Source organism: Marmota monax, unplaced genomic scaffold, assembly GCF_021218885.2.
Source record: "Marmota monax isolate L192 unplaced genomic scaffold, Marmota_monax_Labrador192_F-V1.1 WCK01_AAM20220418_F8-fsc00033, whole genome shotgun sequence".
Taxonomy (NCBI): Eukaryota; Metazoa; Chordata; class Mammalia; order Rodentia; family Sciuridae; genus Marmota; species Marmota monax.
In genome coordinates this window covers 4,040,347-4,060,609 of record NW_026694282.1, presented here as the reverse complement: position 1 = coordinate 4,060,609, position 20,263 = coordinate 4,040,347, and the positions used below count along the sequence as shown (strand labels likewise).

The 20,263-nt window shown below is 37.1% G+C and overlaps 1 protein-coding gene across 1 annotated transcript in view; it reads right to left on the bottom strand.

The window, feature by feature from the left end:
- Sh3gl2 (SH3 domain containing GRB2 like 2, endophilin A1) overlaps positions 1 to 20,263 on the bottom strand; it is a 237,318-nt gene that overhangs the window by 68,510 nt on the left and 148,545 nt on the right. The gene's annotated exons all lie outside the window — the stretch shown is intronic.

The following is a 20,263-nucleotide window of genomic DNA, read 5'->3' as shown; positions in this document are numbered from 1 at the left end:
CTGTGGAGGATCCCCACCATGACTAAGGAACAGTGATGTCAGCAGCAACTTGGGTTATCCTAGTAAGCTTGGCTCATCTCTTTCTAAAGAGGCCTCTGATATCTAACTCCAGCTCCTGCCAAGGAAGCTCTGATAAATGATTGTTGGAGCTGGAGGTGTCTTTCTTACCCTCACTTTCTCTCTACCCTTATCACCTTCTTTCTGCCATAGGAAAACCTTCAGAATAAACTACTCTTGGGAAAGCTGACACTTGGATTTCTATCACCCTGAATATCAGATGCCATCCCTTCCCCTCCCTACCCCTAATAATAACAGAAGGAATAAAGTGCAGGGGCTGAGCACGGGAACTGACTCCTCTACTCTGCTATGTACATGGAGTTGTTATGAAAATTATGTGGCATAATAACCAACAGAACCTATATCTGAACCCACAATGTACAGAGCAAATTGTATCTCTCTTCTCTCACCAATAAAGTTTGTAATTGTTTGTGGTATTTTGGTTTTTCTATCAGTTTATTTAACTGTCATTTCACACTTAAGGAAAAGTGCTAGTTTCTTCTCCAACACAACTCAATCTTAGGAAAAGGTATATGATTCAAACTGAAAGGTTAATGAAAACAATATTAATATCTTTAAGTTGTATCACTGACACATACTTTCATTTGTAATTTACCATTTAATGTGCTTCCTAAGAACTATGTAGAATAAACTTATGCAAACTGAGGATTGCATAAATTAAATTACGTGCCAGTTATAGACATTTTTAGCTAGGCAGAGGTGGAACCAGGACCTGAACCTTAGTTTTTCCACATCAACTCGCAGGATTTTTCAGATTCACATCACAGCATTGAAGAGCTGTCCTTGGTGCTGTCCTTCTCTGCCTGTTGTTCAATCAGAACACCAGATAGGCAGATACAGATTCCCTGCTTTAACTTCCTGTATTCAACATCAGCCTCTTCCCCTGTGCCCTGAATAAGCTGATTACCAATTCTTTAAGCAGTCTTCACAGATCCAGGATTTGTCTGGCATCGATCTTACTAATGGGATCTAGCTCAGCAGCTAGTTTTTAAAATGGAAGGGAGAGACGGAAGAGGTTCTGAACTAGAATCCAGTTTAGAATCTGCCAGTGGAATTCCAAGTGCCAGGACTTGATCTACAAGTTCATGTTCAAGTTATAGAAAGTTAGGAATAGAAGAGAGAGGCTTTAAAGGTTATTAATACCAAAATTTTCCTATGATCAAATTTTTACTGTGCCACACTAATTTCCTCTCTCACATATGCTCAATGAAAACAGTTTCAATTCACATTATTCTTCATCTTATTCTTTTTTATTAGAGCTTTATAGTTATGAATAATAGTTGGGTTCATCCCAACAAATTCATATATGCATGGAAGTCAATTTGAGTTTTCATCTTGTTCTTGAAGTACATGGTTTACTATTAAATTTGGGCTGTGAAAATCAAATCTTGTTGAACTTTCACAATAAATAAATATTTGCTACACAATTTCAATTGTCATCTCCATTTTATAGAACTGTCTCCATGATCAGGAAACTCACTATATCCTAAAGTTGTACTTTCGTCAAAGAGAATTATTATTACAGTTAGACACCTCACATGACTTGTGGATCAGACATTTAACTTTATTTGCAAAACGTACACAAAAAAATCAGCCAGCTGAGAAATGCCACCATGTATAGAAATATTAGAGAATCCTGGTTATCTTGGTATAATCACATTTTGACCAGTCCTAGGGAATAAACATGGCCCTCATCCAAATCCCAAGGGTCTGTGTCATAGTTTCAGTACCACAGTGCTCAATGGAGAATAATTTTAATTCCCTCCTTTATGCATCCATCACAAACTCAGCACACCACAGTAGCTGGCTCACTGTATCAAATGAGAAACTGGGATCACAGTGGTCATTAGGTTAGAACTGACAACTGGAAACACTGAGGCAAATTCATCAGTCCACAGGCTTTAACGCTTTAGCTTACAAATGCATGCACAAAAAATTTACAAACAAACAAACAAAAACTGTGTGGGAAGAGAGGAAGAGAGAAAGAAAAGGGAGCACAACAGTGAGACTGAGAATATAACATCATTTCTCTTCTCTATAAAAGCTGCCATTTGCTCTGAGAGAAACAGTTCACTAAACAAGGTGAACGATGCTAGCAGTTAGATACTGATCTGGCATGACTGGTTGGTTGATACAAAAATCCTTATCTAATTATGTTCCTAAGGGGGAAAAGGTATTACTCAAAATTACATCTACTTTGTTATCTGGGCTATTTTTCCAAGTCACAAAGGATCTAAATATATCAAGGCACTGAATAAAACATTGAGCTAAATAACAACTGACTCATTCCTTAGGAGTATGGCAAAGATCTTGTCCTCCTTTTATTTTAATACATTTCAAAACTTTCTTTTGTTTTATGCATAAGAATCCATGTGAGGAATACAGGGTTCCTGAATCCATATGGAGGACCACAGTTTTCTTTTTATTACCTGATACTATTTATTTTGTTCTATTATTTTCCAGTGAGATGGTTTCTAAACCTAAGATTCCACAGTACTGAATATATTGTGAATCATCTAGTAGTCCTTAAGTGCTTGCCATTTGATAAATTGATCACCTATTTGAACAAACTTCAGGCAAAACATTTGGATAAAACAAAACAGTAGAAATGAACCCATATGTCTCTCAGAATCATCTACAAATCCTCCTGTACCACCTAAAATACCTCCAAAATTGAGGATTCAAGATGTTCAATTGCACCTTTAATACAATATTAAAAGCTTGAGGTTTTTATCTGCCATTACATTTCCCTTACACTGTCTTCCAACCAAACCTAAAATCTTATTCTTCATTGTATTCCTCACAAGAGGTACTCAGAAAAGATTTATGAAACTGAACAGCAATGTAGTTTTGTGAATATTGCCATTATGGTGACTGAAAGGTGCCATAGCTGGGATAGTCTTTCAAAAGAGAAAATGAATAATACAATCAGCTGACCATCAATAGTCTTCATTTTAAGTCTGCAATAGTTGTTGCCTCATGCTATTTTTCCTCTTATACCAAGTAAGAAAAATGTCAAAGAAAGCCAACATCAAGACACATCTTAAATAAGTGACCACTGTTCCCAGCCTAAAGGATGCTGCACTGCTTTCCAGCAATGACTCATACACCCCCGAGTTATCTGTCACCTCCAGGCAGAAGACACTCTGTACTCTAGCTGCAGCTCTGATTCTCCTCAGCATTGTACTACGTTTACTAAACCCTTTTAAGAACCAACTGCAGTATCTCCAACTAAAGATCTTGAAAATGACATCATCAGTGAAATTCAATAGACTTTACCAAATTCACTCCCACACTCCCAAATCTGTAAAGTTATTTACCTCTGAACTTCCCTGTTTCTGCTCAGTTTTATCTCACACAGTTCATCACACAAATCCAGGTTTCCTTACCATCTACCAAATGCACTGTATTTATTTCCACCACTTTATACTTGGACCTATTTCCTTTTTGTATGCTTTGAATCCTACCAATTGTCTTACATGTCTAGATATCACCTTTTCCATCATCTGTGAGTGCCCAGCCCACCTAGAAGTTATCAAACTTCCTATGCACTCTTAATGAGACTCATCATCTATCAGACTACCTTGAACTAAATACTTCAGGAGCAAAATTGCTGAAGAATTTTGCTCAGCTGAATTATAAAATGCTAAAGCAGGAATGACATTGCATGTGTTTTGAAAATGTCTGACATAGCAGTATCTAACAGTGATTAAAATGCACAGCAGAAAAAACCAATTATCAATAAAGTATTCTAAGATAAAAATTGCATGCAAATTAAAGGAATGTGTTTAATTATGAGTTAGCATTGGTTCTGTTTCTCCTTTATAAGTGTGTAACCTCCCCTCTAAATATAGTATCTCTTTATCATAAATAAGCAAAAAAATTAGAAAATTCAATAAACTATGACATATGATATTTTATTTATAGTCAAGCCTAAAAAATGTCTATCTTCATTGTAACCATTCCACATTCATTTGGGCTAACTACATATAGATCTCAATTTTCCAGATGGTGGTACTCCACATATGAAAGAGAAGGGGGCCTCAGTTGATGAGAGACGAATTTCACACTAGTGTTTCTCAGCTGTCATTATATTGGAATGCTTAAATGCCAGGATGTTTTGAAAATGGATTTAAAAAAAATTATTTTTTCCTATCCAGAAATTAAAGATTTTCTTAGAAAATGAGCAAAGGCATTTTTGTCTTTCTAAATTGAACTAATTCTGACCATTTCCCAGTACCAAGCAGTATTTACACATTGAAGAAAATTAGAAAAGTTTCTCTGACATGAAAACCAGTGATTTTCTCCCCCCAAACTGAACAGGATAAAGATTGGTTATCTTCCAATATCTAGAGCTAAAAAGTTTAAAATGAGTTCAAGTGAGCTAAGTGCTTGGCCTGTTTCCCAGTTCACACCCTACCTTGTTCCTTGTCAAATACCATACAGAAAATGCAGAAATCAATTTGTATGTAACTCTAATTGTTCTTTGTGTGGCTCAATGGGGTTAAAGGCAATAACCTTCTAATCCCCACCTCCCCAAAGTGAAATTTCCCAACAACCATGGAGCTAATTACTTACAGATACCCCTCAAAGGAAGTTGGTAAATTTTATTTTATAGGTATCATTCAGAGTTCTTGGCACCCCACTGGAGTGATACCATATAAGTACTATCATTTGCAAGTGATCTTATTGTTTTTGTCTTGTAGAAAAATTTTTGAGTGTGTACAATATTCAGACTTTTGGTTCCTCATCAGATAAAGAGTAATTGGAAAGGGGCCTTGACTAGAGCAGATGATATTTCTGTAATGTTTCTCCTCTCGGGAAGTAGGAAGAATTTTTTTTTTCATTTTCATAGTCCACTGCAATAAGATACTACAGGTTAAAATATCTGTTAAAAATGTACTCCAAGACTCGAGGCAGAAATTATATCATGTACTAGTTTTTAAAAAATTCTATTGAAAGTTGTCACAAACTCCCTTGAATTAAAAAAAAAAACAGAATTCCTAAAGAGAAAAAGGGTGCTTATAATTAAATTGAGTTTTCATATCTAGTTAACAAATGGTCTAGAGCCTATTGCTTGATAAGTGAGTTGATAAAGCAAAGAAGGAGATGATTTGGATTTTCAATGTTAAGAGAAACTTCCTAGGACGCCCTTTTCTACTAGCCAGTTTTGTAGAACGATCTATAAACATCCCTGGGTCTTTTTCCTCAACCATGAAATGGGACCAGATATGGTGGCACTGGAAAAGAAAAAACAAAGTTCTAAAACACCTTACAACTAAAATTGGATGCCTATTTCTGTGACAGTCGGTAGGTGACAGTACCCAGTTATTCAATCAAACACTAAGCAGGTGTTGCTGTGGAGATGTTTTATAGCTATGGTTAAAATCCACAATCAGTTGAGTTTAAGTAAAAGAGATTATCCTTAAAAATGAGGGTGAGTCTCATCCAGTAAAAGGAAAAGCTTTAAGAAAAAAACTTGAGGTTACTCCAAGGGAGAAAAAAGTATCTGCCTCAAAACTGTCACATCCACTCCTGCCTGAGTTCCTGCGCCCGCTGGTGTGCCCTACAAATTTAGACTGGTTAATGCCCACAACTGCATGAGCTAATCCTGTGACATGGAACTCTCTCCCTCTCTGTATACCCACATCCCTATCCAGCTGATTCTTTCTCTTTGAAGAATGATGATACAATTTCTACCTTCTGCGATATTACTTGGATTTCAACAAAGGTAGGAAATTAGGAGAGGGAGGAAAAAAGAAAAAATGATGCAGGGTTTGAAAAGAGAATGCTATGATATTTAGGGGTTTTTCCTTTTACATCAAGGTTATTTGGGAGCAAATAACATTTTTTTTTAAAAAAAGACAACAAATAATTTTTGATTGATGAAATCAATAAAACAGAACACAAATTAATGTACCAGGGACTTTGTTAGCACTAAAAGTTGGGCCCTGATTCCACACCCAATAAATATCTATCTCCTTCCTAGAAAAAGATTAACTATCTGGGTTGACTATAATCAATATGCAAATTTATTGTGCAAAATTTCTTTAAATGTTCTAAACTGTTCCATACTGTTTATGTTGCTAAAAATTGTTAGCAAACATTTTGATAAGAATTAATATCAGTTCGGTTTTACTGTCCTTCAATAATAATAACTCTAAAGCCCCCTCCCTTTGTCTACACACTATTATTGTTACTATGTCAACCCTATCCTGCCTTTGAAGATTTCCAAACCTCTCTGTGCTTCCACAGCCTCTGAGCCTAACTATGGTAGGCTCACAGTATTTGTTAGACTGTATTTATCATCATGGTTTGTTTGAATGTCTTTCTGGAGTTTCTTGAAGGCAGTGACTGTTTTTTTTTTTTTTTTTTTTTTTGTACCAGATATTTAACCCAGGAACACTTTACCACTGAGCCACATGCCCAGCCCTTTTTATTTTTTATTTTGAGTTAGGGTCTCACTAAATTGCTTAGGGCCTCACTAGGTTACTGAGGCTGGCCTTGAACTTGTGATCCTCCTACCTCAGCCTCCCAAGTTGCTGGGATTACAGGTGTGTACTACACAACCAGCTAGAAGGCAGTGATTTGATCTTGTTCTTTGCTTCCCAGAATCCAGTGGACCTCTGGCACGTGGTCTGCAGTGTAGGAGCAGACAAGAAGGCAGTGCAACAGGACACCAAACTCTGCATCAGATTTTCTTCCACTTCCTTTTTCTACTCAAACCCCTTAGAAGTCACTCCCTGAATAATCCCTGCATTAAAGTATTTCTCTTCCCCACCAAACACCCATCTGCCAGTGGCAAAGCAGGAGGACAAGAGGTGGTTACAGAAAACAGGGTAATTAGTAGCAATTCTGGTCACATACTCCAACAGTATTTTCTTAAATAGGTTCTTTTTTTAAAATATTATTTTAGTTGTAGTTGGACACAATATCTTTATTTTATTTCTTATATGTGGTGCTGAGGATCAAACCCAGCACCATGCACATGCTAGGTGAGCGCTGTACCACTGAGCCACAACCCCAGTCCCTTAAACAAGTTCTTTTAAAAAGGAAATATGTAGGCATGACTCTTGATAAGCATATGATGAAAACAAGGCAGAAAAATCAGGGTAAGAGCAGAAATCGCTTAACAGTCAGACAAAGCAATGTGTTGCCTTTTTCCCTCCTTGGTAAGTCCTTCCTCTTTCCTTCTCACCTCCATTCCCTTCCCTCTACCCCACTGATCTTTCTTCTATTTATATTTTTTAAGTTAGTGCCTTGCGGATATACATGAAGATGTGTTGACTTTTTTTTAACACTTGCTCCCCCATCACACCATCTCCTCAACCACCATCATATTAGAATGCAGCTACCTTCTCATCTCTGCCATTTACTCATTTGAAGTGTTTACTGGATGCCTTTTATGTTTCAGGCACTGAAGACACTGTGAGGAAGATGTGCAAAGACCCTAGGGACTATCAGGGGAGAATAGTTCCTCTAAGAAGCCTGCACAGAAGATGCTCAGAGAAGGGAGGGAGAAAGTCGTCAAGATGCAGCTAGAGATGCTGACAGGAGCCAGATCGTGCAAGTTCTTTCAGACTAAATAAAGCCCTTTATCCTAAGAGCAATGAGGCAGTATATTACTTCAGTCTGTCAAAACATAATATCATAGTCTGCGTGACTTAAATAATGAAAATGTATTTTCTCAAAATTCTGGAGGCTGGAAGTCCAAGATCAAGGTGCTGGCACATCAGGTCTCTCTGAGGACTCTCTTATTGCAGAGAGCTGCCTGTTCACTCCACCCTCTCACATGACCTTTCCTTCATGCTTGTTGGAGAATCCTCTACCTTCTTCTAAGGTTACTAATTCTATCATAAGAACCAATTCTCAATATGTCATCTACCTACCAAAGACCACATCTTGGTAATTACCTACCAAAGACCACATCTCCAAATATGCACTGGAGTTAGAGCTTTTGGGGGCATACATCCAGACCATAGCAGGAAGAAACATAGCAGGATTTATGATGTAAACGCTTCATTTGAGATATATTTAGTGCAAAGCCACTTGGCCAAATGAGAGCCCAGCATCACAGAAGGGTGCTGTGTGGAGAGGAGCTCCCATTCCTGTCATAAGAGCTCTGCCGTATTTTGCTTTCATTTGCAGGACCACAGAGTCGTGACTGTCACAAGGCTGGCATGCACAAAAGAACATATGGCTTCTCTCTGTAAGACGCCCTGCATACCTCAAGCCCCAAATTTGCTAATAAAAACATCCTGTTCTCTAAGCAACCTCAGGAAACACATTTTTAAAATTGTTATCCTTTTGTTTTGGTTTCTTTTGTTTTCCTATTTTTTTTTCCTTTTGGTTTTGGTTCTCCTCCTTACATAGCATATAAAATCCCCTACTGGGATTTAATTTTCTGGAACCTAAGAGAAATTTTCCCAATAAGCTATTTTATAGTTTTCTGCAAACTGTGTTTCTCTCGAGTGAATTACCATCCACTCTTACATAATATTTCCCAACTTAGACAGAGCCTGTTCTACTTGTTTAAATCTCAGAGGAATCTCTTCAGTACAGCAGAAAGTTTTAGATACCTTACTACTACTGGAAGAGAAAGCGATACTATGAAGTGCACATGAAAATGGAGGAAAGCCCCTTTCAATTTAATTACTATATGGTTCATCGTCTCCTCTACCAGTTAAATACAGCCAACTTTCTTTGATTCTTAAATTAATTTTGTTCAAGATATGATAACCATGCCAAGGTAGAAACCAGAGCTTAAGCAAAATTAGCATCAGGTTCTTGAAGAAAAATCAAATTAAGTTTTAAAAAGCTAACCGTTTGCCATATTAGTTACAGATATTTTCAAATAAAGAAATAGCAGGTAATAAATTCAACTAAAGCCCCTTTTATTCTGCCTGTCTGCTCTGGGATAACCACTCTTCTTCCCATAGGCAATCTTGTTCTTTTCCTGCCCACATATCTGTCTTATTCTGGTGTTCTCCAAAGCAGAACTTGGGACACATATGAAGAGACAGCAGATTATTGGGACTGAGGTGTGAGCAAGCAGAGGAAAGGTACAGGGCAGGACAGGTAAGGCCAAGGTAGGGTGTGTTCTGTAGCTGGTTACCACCACTTTAGGCCGTGTGGCTGGGGTCCCTGTAAAGTACCACATGGACACACCTCAGCATGGGCTTTTGGATGAACAGGAAGTTATGGCAATCTTCATCAGCTGATTCATGTTGCCTCTGGCTGAAGATTGCTTTGAGGTTTTTTAACTCCTGACATTTCAGGGTGCACCCAAGAATAGCTGAAGTTCCAAGGCACAGGACAAACTCCTGGAGAAGAAAGGCTGGAGGTGGGACACTGGAGCTGTACATCAAGCCCAGACTAGAGTCATGTAGCTGTGGGCACAAGCCCAGCTGTACAGTAGGGGCCTGCAAACTTGTTTAGTAAAGGGACAAACAGAAACATTTAGGATTTGAGGGTCAGATACAGTCTGTGTCACATGTTATTTTGTTGTTGTTGTTTTTACAATACTTTAAAAATGTAAATATCATTCTTTTTTGTGGCTCTTGAAAACAACCCATGGATCAGATTTGGCCCTCAGGCCACAATCTGTTAATACCTGTGCTATAGTATCCAGGATAAACAAGGATTTATTATCTGTTTGTTAAATGATATGTTATACTGTACATGCCTTCCAGTAACTTATTACATATCTAACTTATAATTGTGCTATAAGTAGAAGTAGGTCATATATTTTAACTACTATATAGTTATCCGTTAAAAGAATACATCAAAATTTGTTTCTCCATTTCATCACTGATATATATTAGGGGTATTTTATGTTTTTCAAAAACATTCAGCAACAAGCATGCCTCCATGTTTCCCGCTGCACAAGTGAGAATATCCCCCAGAATTTGTGCCTTGAAGTAAAATTACTGACGTAAGTTCTATGTATAGTATCTTTGACTTATTTAGATATTGTAACATCACTCTCCAAAGTAGTTCTACCAATTTATGGCATCATGGGCAGGAAATTTCCTGTTCCTCCAGATTTTCCCCAATACTTTGTTATGTTAGCCTTGTTTTTGCAAATATGGGTTACATTGCATCATATTATGAATGTCATACTCTTGACAGGTTCAACAACTTTTCATGTTAACTAACCCCCTGTGATTCCTTTTCTACAGATGCCTTTGCACATCATGTATCTATTTTTTTTTATTGCTACTATTATTTTTTCTGCTACTGGGCTGTCTTCTCTTACTCATGTACCATGTAGCAGTTCTTCACATTCCCTTTGTTTTTGACAATTCTGGCTAGCTATGACTGGGCTGGTTCAGCAGAATCTAGACCTATCGTCCCCATAGCCACAAAAACCCCTATACTGTTTGTATCAATCCATTTGGGTAAAAACTTAACACATGACTTGGAAAATATAGTACCAACCTGTTTATTCATCTACTCATTCATTCACATACACTTATTGATAGTTTACAATTAAGCAGCATTCCTAGTACTATATACAAGGAACACAAAGATATAGAAGGTCACAATCTAATGACAACATTCAATGACAAAGAAAGATTAGTCCTCCAGGTGAGCTAAATGTCCCTTCACTTGGAGAAAAGTTTTGGAAATAAAGGAAAAAAGAGGGACCTTCTAGAGTGGCAGTGAAATCAGTAGACACCCCCTCTGGCACCACCACCATTTATTTAACTGGTAAGGTTTATTGAAAATAAACTAAAAAAAAAAAAATTTCAAGTCCCTAGAAAACTTCCTAAAAGCCCACAGCAAAAGGAGAAACTTCTCTTCAATAAAACATACTAAATCTTGATAAGAATGAAGTCCCATGGGGGCTGTGACTTGCTCCTAGCCTTTTCCCCAGTTGTGTGTAAAGGAAGCTCCACTGTGGGCAGATATGGCCAAGTACAGAGGGACTCCTGCCCTCCCAACTCCTAGTGTAAGGGCTATGGTTTCATCTGAAGGTGAAATATCCTTTTCCAGCTTCATTTGAAGCTGCCAATGTCCCTTATTGGCCCCTAACCTCAATCATGCAAAGCAAAAGAGTAATTCCTAGCAGGTGCTGCTAAAAGGACTCCATTTCCTCCTCCCACTGTCTTCATATTAAAGGGTCATTCCTAGGAGAAGTAGGCTACTATTCCTATTTTCAAATGGTTTAGTGATAGAGGTTCTGTCAAGGATGAGAGACTGGCCCTAAAGACAGAGAGCTCACTACTGCCTGAGGGGACTGACTTTATTTAGAATGCAAAGAGGGGAAGATCATGCCTAGGGGCATTATCAAAAACAATGGAGATTGTGGTGGCAAGCAATTAGCTAGCTGCATATTAGTAGCAAAAAGTGAAATTGTGAAACAACCATAATTTAACAGAATGTGCAAGACATCCAAAGAGTGTTTCTGAGATCACACTCACCTCTAGGGGCCCAAAAGACTAATAAGCACATGACCCAGGCACACATCACTTTTATTTTTAATCAGGAATAATCAGAGTGGAATATAGAGGAGACCTGAAAAAAAATGCCTTAAGTCAAGTACAGACCCAACAGAAAAATGAAAAAGTCTTACTGCCTCAAAGCACAGCCTTTGATCAAATAAACATTAAGTTACTTTAGCTCAGGGGTAACCCCTGGGAAGTCAAGCTTAAAAATAAAATCACATTTATCTTTCATGGTCTTTAAGACTGTAAGTCCACACTACACTTTCTTAGGAGAAACCAGAGAGAGAACCTCTTGAGCTACTAGAACCTGGATGAACTCAGCACAAACCATAGATTTTCCTAACTATGGAAACCACACACACATACCCAACTGCCCAGGGCAGCTTACGCAGAAATTGGATTAATAAAGGTTTAGGTAAACATGGTGGGGGATGGGACTCCTAGGAAACCAAGCTAATACAGACATAGAAGAAAAAGAAAATCTGACTAGTGAACATCAGAGGCTATACACACTGTGAAGAAAATAGACTTCAAAGAATTAGTTCAGTCAAGTCACCAAACAAATTATCAAACAACTTCAATAAACTTCTTCCACAAGAAGGAATCAGTATCCAGAGATGTTGTGTTATCTTAATGTGCCATTTTCAACAAAAAAATTTATGACATATGCAAAACATACACACACACACACACACACACACACTCCCATCCCAGGAGAATATGATCCATACATAGAGAGAAGAAAAAAAAAACAAAACAGGCACTAGACACTACTTTTACAGGGCCCAGATGATGGACTTAGACAAAGACATGAAAGTAGCCAGTATACATATGTTAAAAGAAATAAGGAAAATCATGCTTATAGATTATTTTATCAAAGAGAATATTAATAAAAGACATTTTTAAAAATGAAAATTCTGAAGTTAAAAAGTATGATAAGTGAAATAAAACAATCACTAACTAGAAGGGCTTAGCAATGATTTGCAATGGTAGAAGAAAGTATCAACCTACTTGATAATATATGAGTGGAGATTAAGCAAACCAAATAATAGAAAAAAAAGAGTAAAGAAAAAATAAACAGAATCTCAGAAATATGGCACACCACCAAGAACACCAAGAAATTCATAAGGAAAATATGAGACGAAAGGAGAATAAAGTAATAATGGCTAAAAACTTCCCAGGGTTATTAGAAACACTAATCTACACTTCCAAGAAACTCAGTGAACTCAGAGAGAACCACACCTAACACATCAAAATGTTGAGAGCCAAATATAAAGAGAAACTCTGGGAAATCAAGAGAAAATTGTTTATTCATTGTGTTACAATGGACTCCCAATAAGATTAATAGCAGACTTCACATCAAAAAAAATAAGGACCAGGAAGCAGTGGCAGGACACATTTAACATGCTGAAAGAAATCGATTTATTTTGGGAGACATGAAAATCCAGGAAAAAAGTTTTTGAGAAAAGTCCTGTGGCTACTAGGAATCCTCAAGCAGAATTAAAAGAGGGTGGTGCAAAAAGGAAGTAATGAGAGAGAGTGATAAAGGAAAACACAGATATTACTTGTCCAAAGCTTTTATCTATTAAAGGTCAAGCAGAGAAAATCCCTCATGTACATTATTTGGGAGTTTATGAGCATTCCCACCTCTTTCATCTCTGTTCAACCAGATATGCCAGTGAATCATTGTGAATTTAAAGTTGATGTATAAAAGAAGCAGAGAATCATTGGTTAAATTTTCAAAAATGAGTGACTAAACTTGCAGGCAGAAGGCAAAATAATATGATGTCAATTGCATAAAACAACTAAAGAATTTATTAATTCAAATATTTTGTTGAAAACATAAAATATCAAAACTTGGGCACAAGAAATATTACAAGGGTCTCTGAACATGAATTAAAAAAAATAAGAATTACACGAGGTGAGATTTTGAAGGGGCAATATGAAAACTTTGCTGCAGAAATAACACAAATGAAATATTTTAAAAAAAAACATTTTTTTTTAGGATGCTTGTGTTAGCATCCTAAAAAACATTGTTTTGTTGTTTTTTGGGTGCACTTTGAAAGTGCTTTGACTGTAGAGTGTTATTTATCTTTTACAATTGAAGCAAAATTATCTGGCACTGATGATTTAGATAAAAGACATTTGTGAAAGAAAGGGGCACAATACATCAGGGAAGCTGAGGTAGTAAACTAAGAACCAGTTATTCTATTTCCAGCACCTGGCTATGCATGTCCCCTGGCACAGCCTACTAGTCCTAGTTGTTGTAGTCAGATATGGACATAAATTACTGGCAGAAGAAAATGGCTAGCTTATAAAGAAAATATGTAGCATCCCTATTAGACAATGATAGTAAGTGAACCCAAGGTGTATAAATACTAATTAGCCATTTGACAAACAGAAGAATTTTGGTAAACCAACATTTCACTGCACACTCCATAGCCAAAAGGTCAGATTACAATTATACAATGAATATTTTCAAGAGAAAATGAATGTTTGTAATTGCATGAAGAAAATGTTGTCTCTTGAATAATGGGATGTTAAAACCATCTCCAACAAGCTTTTGTCAGCACAGAGAAAATAAAAGACACAAACATTTTAGAACCTATAAGTTGGTGTTGCATGTATGAAAAACTGATATTTTGTGCTAAAAATGGAAACTAATAAAGCTCATTTAGAAGATTTTCATAATCACATTTGCCTTCTCCTGAAGACACAGACCAGAATGAGGTTAATTTAAATAAAGAGAGGAAGTCCCAAAGCCACACTTCCTGGGTACCAATCCTGCCAGTTCCTGGTTATGTCCTCCTGGGCAGGTGTTCCACTTTCTCAATGCTCTGAGATTCCTCATCTACAAAATAAAGTCCATAGACTATGCTTCTGAGTGGACATGGAAACTAGGTGAGAGAACATACTTAGCTATTGTTATTAAAATCACATGAGTCTTCAGTTACACACCACTGGACCTGGGTTAAGAATGGCACTAAGAACACAACCAGGCCATCACTTCATCAGAACTTTGTTTTTTCTTTTTTAAAGGTTGAGAAAATCTTGCCCTTCTGTAATCAGGGCATTTAAAAATAACTACTAGTGAGAAATTTATATTTCTAGTGCTTTATCTGCTTTCAACCTCTATTTTCCTCCCTTGTTGAGTTCACTGATGCAGTAATTAGTGCATCAAAGATGCTCAGTGCAGGAAGGTCTGCTTATTTCTGTGGTGCTCATCTCCATCTCTTCTCAAAATATCATCAATTTTCATAGTACAGACTTTTAGAGAATATAAAAATTTGATCAATCTTTTCTATTTAGGGGTGAGTTGTGATTTAGCAATCTGAAATATCCCTTATATTGCTGTGTTTGGGGATCCAGGCATTCCATAAGATGGCTATAAAGATTAAACAAGCAAAAGTGTGTGAAAGTGCTTTGACTAGTGCATGGAACTCAGTTATCCTGTAAATATTGGCTATAATTCTAATAAAATTATTATTTATTATACATTATGTACATTATTAATATTTTATTAATAGTTAATAGTAATTACTAATGTATAAATGCATAATGAAGGGCATTAGGTTCTTAATCAGCTTGCAGCTTCATTATCTGCCTGGTAAGACATCATCTGGGATGACGCAGACAGAAGGCACCTGCATTGCCACTGACATCCTCATACAGACCTCAGTGCACTACTCTCCAAAGCTGTCCCTGCCTCACTGTCCTGTTTTTCCTATTAGTTGTTCTATTAGTTGAAGTTCTCAAAGAGAAACAAAAACAATAGAATATACAATAGAGAATTTATTAAGGGCACTGGAGACAGGGAAGTCCCATGATGCACTGTTTAGAAGCAGAAGAACCAGGAAAGTTGATAATATGTCCAATCCAAGTCCAAAGGCTTCAGAAAATGATAGGATGATGGTGTACTCTTACTCTAAGACCAAAGGCCTGAGAACCCAAGGGATAGCTGGTGCAAATCTCAGAGATCAAAGACCCAAGAATCTGGAGCTCAGATGTCCAAGGACAAGAGAAAATGGGTGTCTCAACTCCAGAAAAGAGAAAACACAAACTCATCTTTATTCTGTCTTTTTTTCTATCTGGATCCTCAGAAATAAGATGGTTTGGGCCCAGATTGTACATAGGGACCTTCCTTATGCAATCTACTAGTGCAAATGCCAAATCTCTACCAGAAACAACTCCGAAGATTTAATGGAAATAATGTTTCACTGGCTATAAGATTATCCCTTAACATAGTCAGCTGATACCTAAAATTAACCACCAGTGTAGTCAAAGGAACAAAAACATACTGAGGAATATGTATTTCAAAAATACCAGTGTAACTAGAAATGTAATGGGGCATTTAAGAGAAACTTTCCCAACAAATTAAGAAAACAACAACAGATTGGTTAAGTAAAATATGGTATATTCATCTAAATGAAAACAACAACAACACTTAAAACCATGGAGGTGCTTGCTTGCCAGACTGTTTGGTAATATGCCCTTCTGCAGAAGTACAGTTTGCCCTTACCAAGCTAATTCGATTTCTTGCAGCACACAGGTATTTCTAAGAAATTTGGTGCCCAACATGGAACAACATGTATTGTCTCAGGGGTCATGGAGTCTCCCTCTTCACAGCAAACCATCATGCTGACTTGATGTGGCAGCCTCAGAGTAGAGAAGGAAATCTGTGACTCCTAAGGCTGACAATGGACCCCACATTGAAAGTACATCAGCAATTGGGGGGGGGGCAGTGGGGTGAAGGGCCCAAGCAAGCAACACAACAACCAGGCAACTTCATGCATGGACCAAGATAAGAAAATTTATTCTCAAGAAAGAAGTGCTTCCTTGGTGGTTGGGACATCCTGGAGATTTTGTGAGTGTGACTAAGACATAAGTGAAAGAAACCTCGAAAAGGGTATAGGGGAGCAAGTATTCGGAAATATAAGATCACACCCAGAACAGAGGGAAGGGGAAGAGCAAAAAATATCCAGAGTGGAAATTGAGCCTTTAAATAAAATAGTTTAGAAAAAGAGGAGGCTGGCAGGGTAAAGACAGCGAAATATCCCCAAATACCTCTGGCCCTCATGTTAAACTATAGGAAGACAGTCCTAGGACAAAAGGGAAAGAGAAACCAAAAATAAAAATATTGTTGTTTTATTTTGACTCACTGAGCACACAGTGAGTTTGGGGTATATAAGAAATCTCCAGGAAAACTTGTAGGCATAGGAACAGGGAAGGAAAATGGAAAGCATAGGCCCTTCCCATGTCTGAGTCATAATGTAAAAATCTGTGACAGGCTCTACTTCAATTTACAAAGGGTTAAAATTGATAGTTCTTTTGCCTCTTACCTGTAGGCATTTAACAGCTGATAAAGAGCTACCAAATCTTAGTTTCCTGTTTGTTTTACATATACTAGTGCATACCAGTGTATTATATGTCATATCTCTACACGTGATTCTGCCTTTATCATGTACATGGTATCAAAACTGGCTTACAGATGAATGAGTACTCATAATTTAAAGAATGAATCCAAATGCCTTCAGTTCATGTGACTTAAGTAAAACTTTAACCAAAAGGGTCAATTTAAATTGGTAAGGGCAAAGATGCCTTTGAAATTATTAACGCATGCATTTTTTCTAGGTTGTCAGCCAATCAAAGTGTTGCTTTCTATAAAATGTTTAAAGTGTAATGACCATTTTTTCTAAAGATTTTTCTATGCCAAGAATAACTGACAAAGTGTTAACTAGACTTGTTTAATACTTTGGTTTTCATTGGTAACATGCATAGTAAATTAGTTTTAATGAAAATGGGATTAATCTTTATAAATGTGTTTATTAGAACAGACATCTGATTAACTGGCAAAGTTAAAATACTAACACATCAACTAAGTATAAATTCAGTTATTCTTGGCTTTTTGAATTCCATAAAGGTAACATATATCTGAGTATATTAAAAGTGTTTTATAAATTTATAAATGAGGGAAAACAGTGAGATGCTTGTTTCTGGGTCTTAACCCAAAAGCAAGGTTACTAAGAGTTAAAATTCTAACAGGTAATTCTATATGCAAAGAATAAAAAAGGTTCAGCTATGTTTCAATTAAAGTGCTGTAAAAACTTATTAAAAGAAATATTTTTTTCTAAATTCAAAAATTTCATAATGATTATTTTAGAATGTAAATTTAAGAGTCAGCAACTTGAAAAGGAGAGATATAAGTTATGGGTGTAGAAATATATTTCAAAATGGAAAATTGAAGGAAAAAGAAATGTTTCCAGATGAAACAGTCTTTTTTATGGTGGAATAAACAAGTTGTAGAATGTCCATGTAAGTTCCAAAAGATTTGTGGAAGGTAAATCTCAAAAAGTTTCTGTGTGTGATTTAGTCAGCTCTAATCAGCATAGTCAGTTAAAGTTATTCAAGGTTTATTTCCTAAAGTTAACAGTTAAGATGCTAATAATTCTTTATGTTTAGAAAGAACAATGGCTCCTTAAACCATTGATCTGCTCTTATGATAATTTCTTATGTCTGTTAGGTTTTATTACTTAAGGAAACTAAATCTTAAAGGGATTAAGGTTTTTAAATGTTTTAAAGTCTTCTAAATGATAATTTCATACTGGCTAAATAAACAACTGTTATATATACATCTGAGAATGGTTTGAGCCTGTCTAAATTGTTTTATTTATTTATTTATTTATTTAGGTATATATGACAGGAGAATGCATTTTGATTAATTGTACACAACTGCAGCACAACTTTTCATTTCTCTGGTTGTACATGATGCAGCATCACACCATATGTGCAGTCATACATGTACTTAGGGTAATGATGTCCATCTCATTCCACCATCTTTCCTGCCTCCATGCACCCTCCATACTCCTCCGTCCCCTTTGCCCAAAGTTCCTCCATTTTTCCCATGCCCCCCTCCCCAGTTATGGATCAGCATCCACTTATCAGGGAGAACATTCAGCCTTTGGTTTTTTGGGATTAGTTTTGAGGGACTGGTTTACTTTGCTTAGCATGATATTCTCCAGCTTCTGCAAATGCTATAATTTTATTCTTTTTTGATGCTGAGAAATGCACCATTGTGTATATATATCACAGTTTCTTAATCCATTCATCGATTGAAGGGCATCTAGGTTGCTTCCGCAGATTAGCTACTGTGAATTGCACTGGTATGAACATTGATGTGGCTGCATCACTATAGTATGCTAACTTTAAGTCCTTTGGGTAGACCAAGGAGTGGTATTGGAATAACTTTCGGTTCACAGCTAGTAGCTATGAGCAGCTCAGAGTGCTAGGAAAACCTAATCTTGTACAGGCCTGACAGGCACACCTGCAGGACAGGGTGCTCTGCTCTAGCAAGCCGTCTGTGAAACCACATCCTCAGTACTTGTGGTCAGCGTTGCCAAGGTGCCAGACTACCAGGTCAGGAAACCAAGAGTCAAGAGCTTCACGGCATGTAGCCCCCCAACTCACAGCCCCCTCCCTTAGGGACAAAGACCCTTCCAGACTGCCTTCCATCACAACAGCAATATTTAGTGCTTCCTCATAATGTGGTTACATTAGGCAAAAGATGATTGGCTTATAGATATTAAGGTGCTTATGCGTGATTGGCGGGCACGCCCTACCTGAACCCTATAACAGCTGTATGCATTCCAAAAATAAACAGGAGCTTGCTGAACGTCGACTGCGGTTTCTCATCAGCCAGCTTTCTCACTAAGTTCCCGGTGTCGGGGCGTTGATTCCGCGTCTCTATCCTCCATGACTGAGGTAGCCAAGTTACCAATCGACCACACCAGTGATTAGAAACACATACAGAGTGGGATAACTGGTTCAAATAGTGGTTCCACTCCAAATTTTCTAAGGAATTTCCATCCTGCTTTCCAGATTGCTGGTGGGACTGCAAATTGGTGCAACCAATGTATAAGTGTGCCTTATTTCCTCACATCCTCTCCAACATTTATTCTTGATAGCTGTGCCATTCTGACTGGCGTGAGATGAAATCTTAGAGTAGTTCTGATTTGCATTCCTCTAATTATTAGAGATGTTGAATATTGTCTCATATAATTGTTGATAAAATGTATATCTTCTTCTGAGAGGTGTCTGTTCATCTCCTTAGCCCATTTATTGATTGGGTTTTTTTTTTTTTTGGTGTTAAGTTTTTTGAGTTCTTTATATATCCTGGAGATTAGTGCTCTATCTGACATGTGTGTGGCAAAAATTTGCTCACAAAACGTAGGCTCTCTCTTCACCTCATTGATTTTTTCTTTTGCTGAGAAGAAGCTTTTTAGTTTGAATCCATCACATTTATTAATTCTTCGTTTTATTTCTTGTGCTTTAGGAGTCTTGTTAAGGAAGTCAGGGCCTAATCTGACATGATGAAAATTTGAGCCTACTTTTTTCTCTGTTAGGCACAGGGTCTCTGGACTAATGCCTAGGTCCTTAATCTACTTTGAGTTGAGTTTTGTGTATGGTGAGAGATAAGGTTTTATTTTCAGTTTTGCTTCATATGGATTTCCAGTTCTTCCAGCACCATTTGTTGAAGAGGCTATCTTTTCTCCAATGTATGTTTTTGTCGCCTTTGTTTAGTATAAGATAACTGTATTTACGTAGGTTTGTCTTTGTGTCTTCTATTCTGTATGTAGAACATTGGTCTACATATTTATTTTGGTGCCAATACCATGCCTTTTTTGTTATTATAGCATTGGGGTATAATTTAAGGTCTGGTATTGTGATACCTCCTGCTT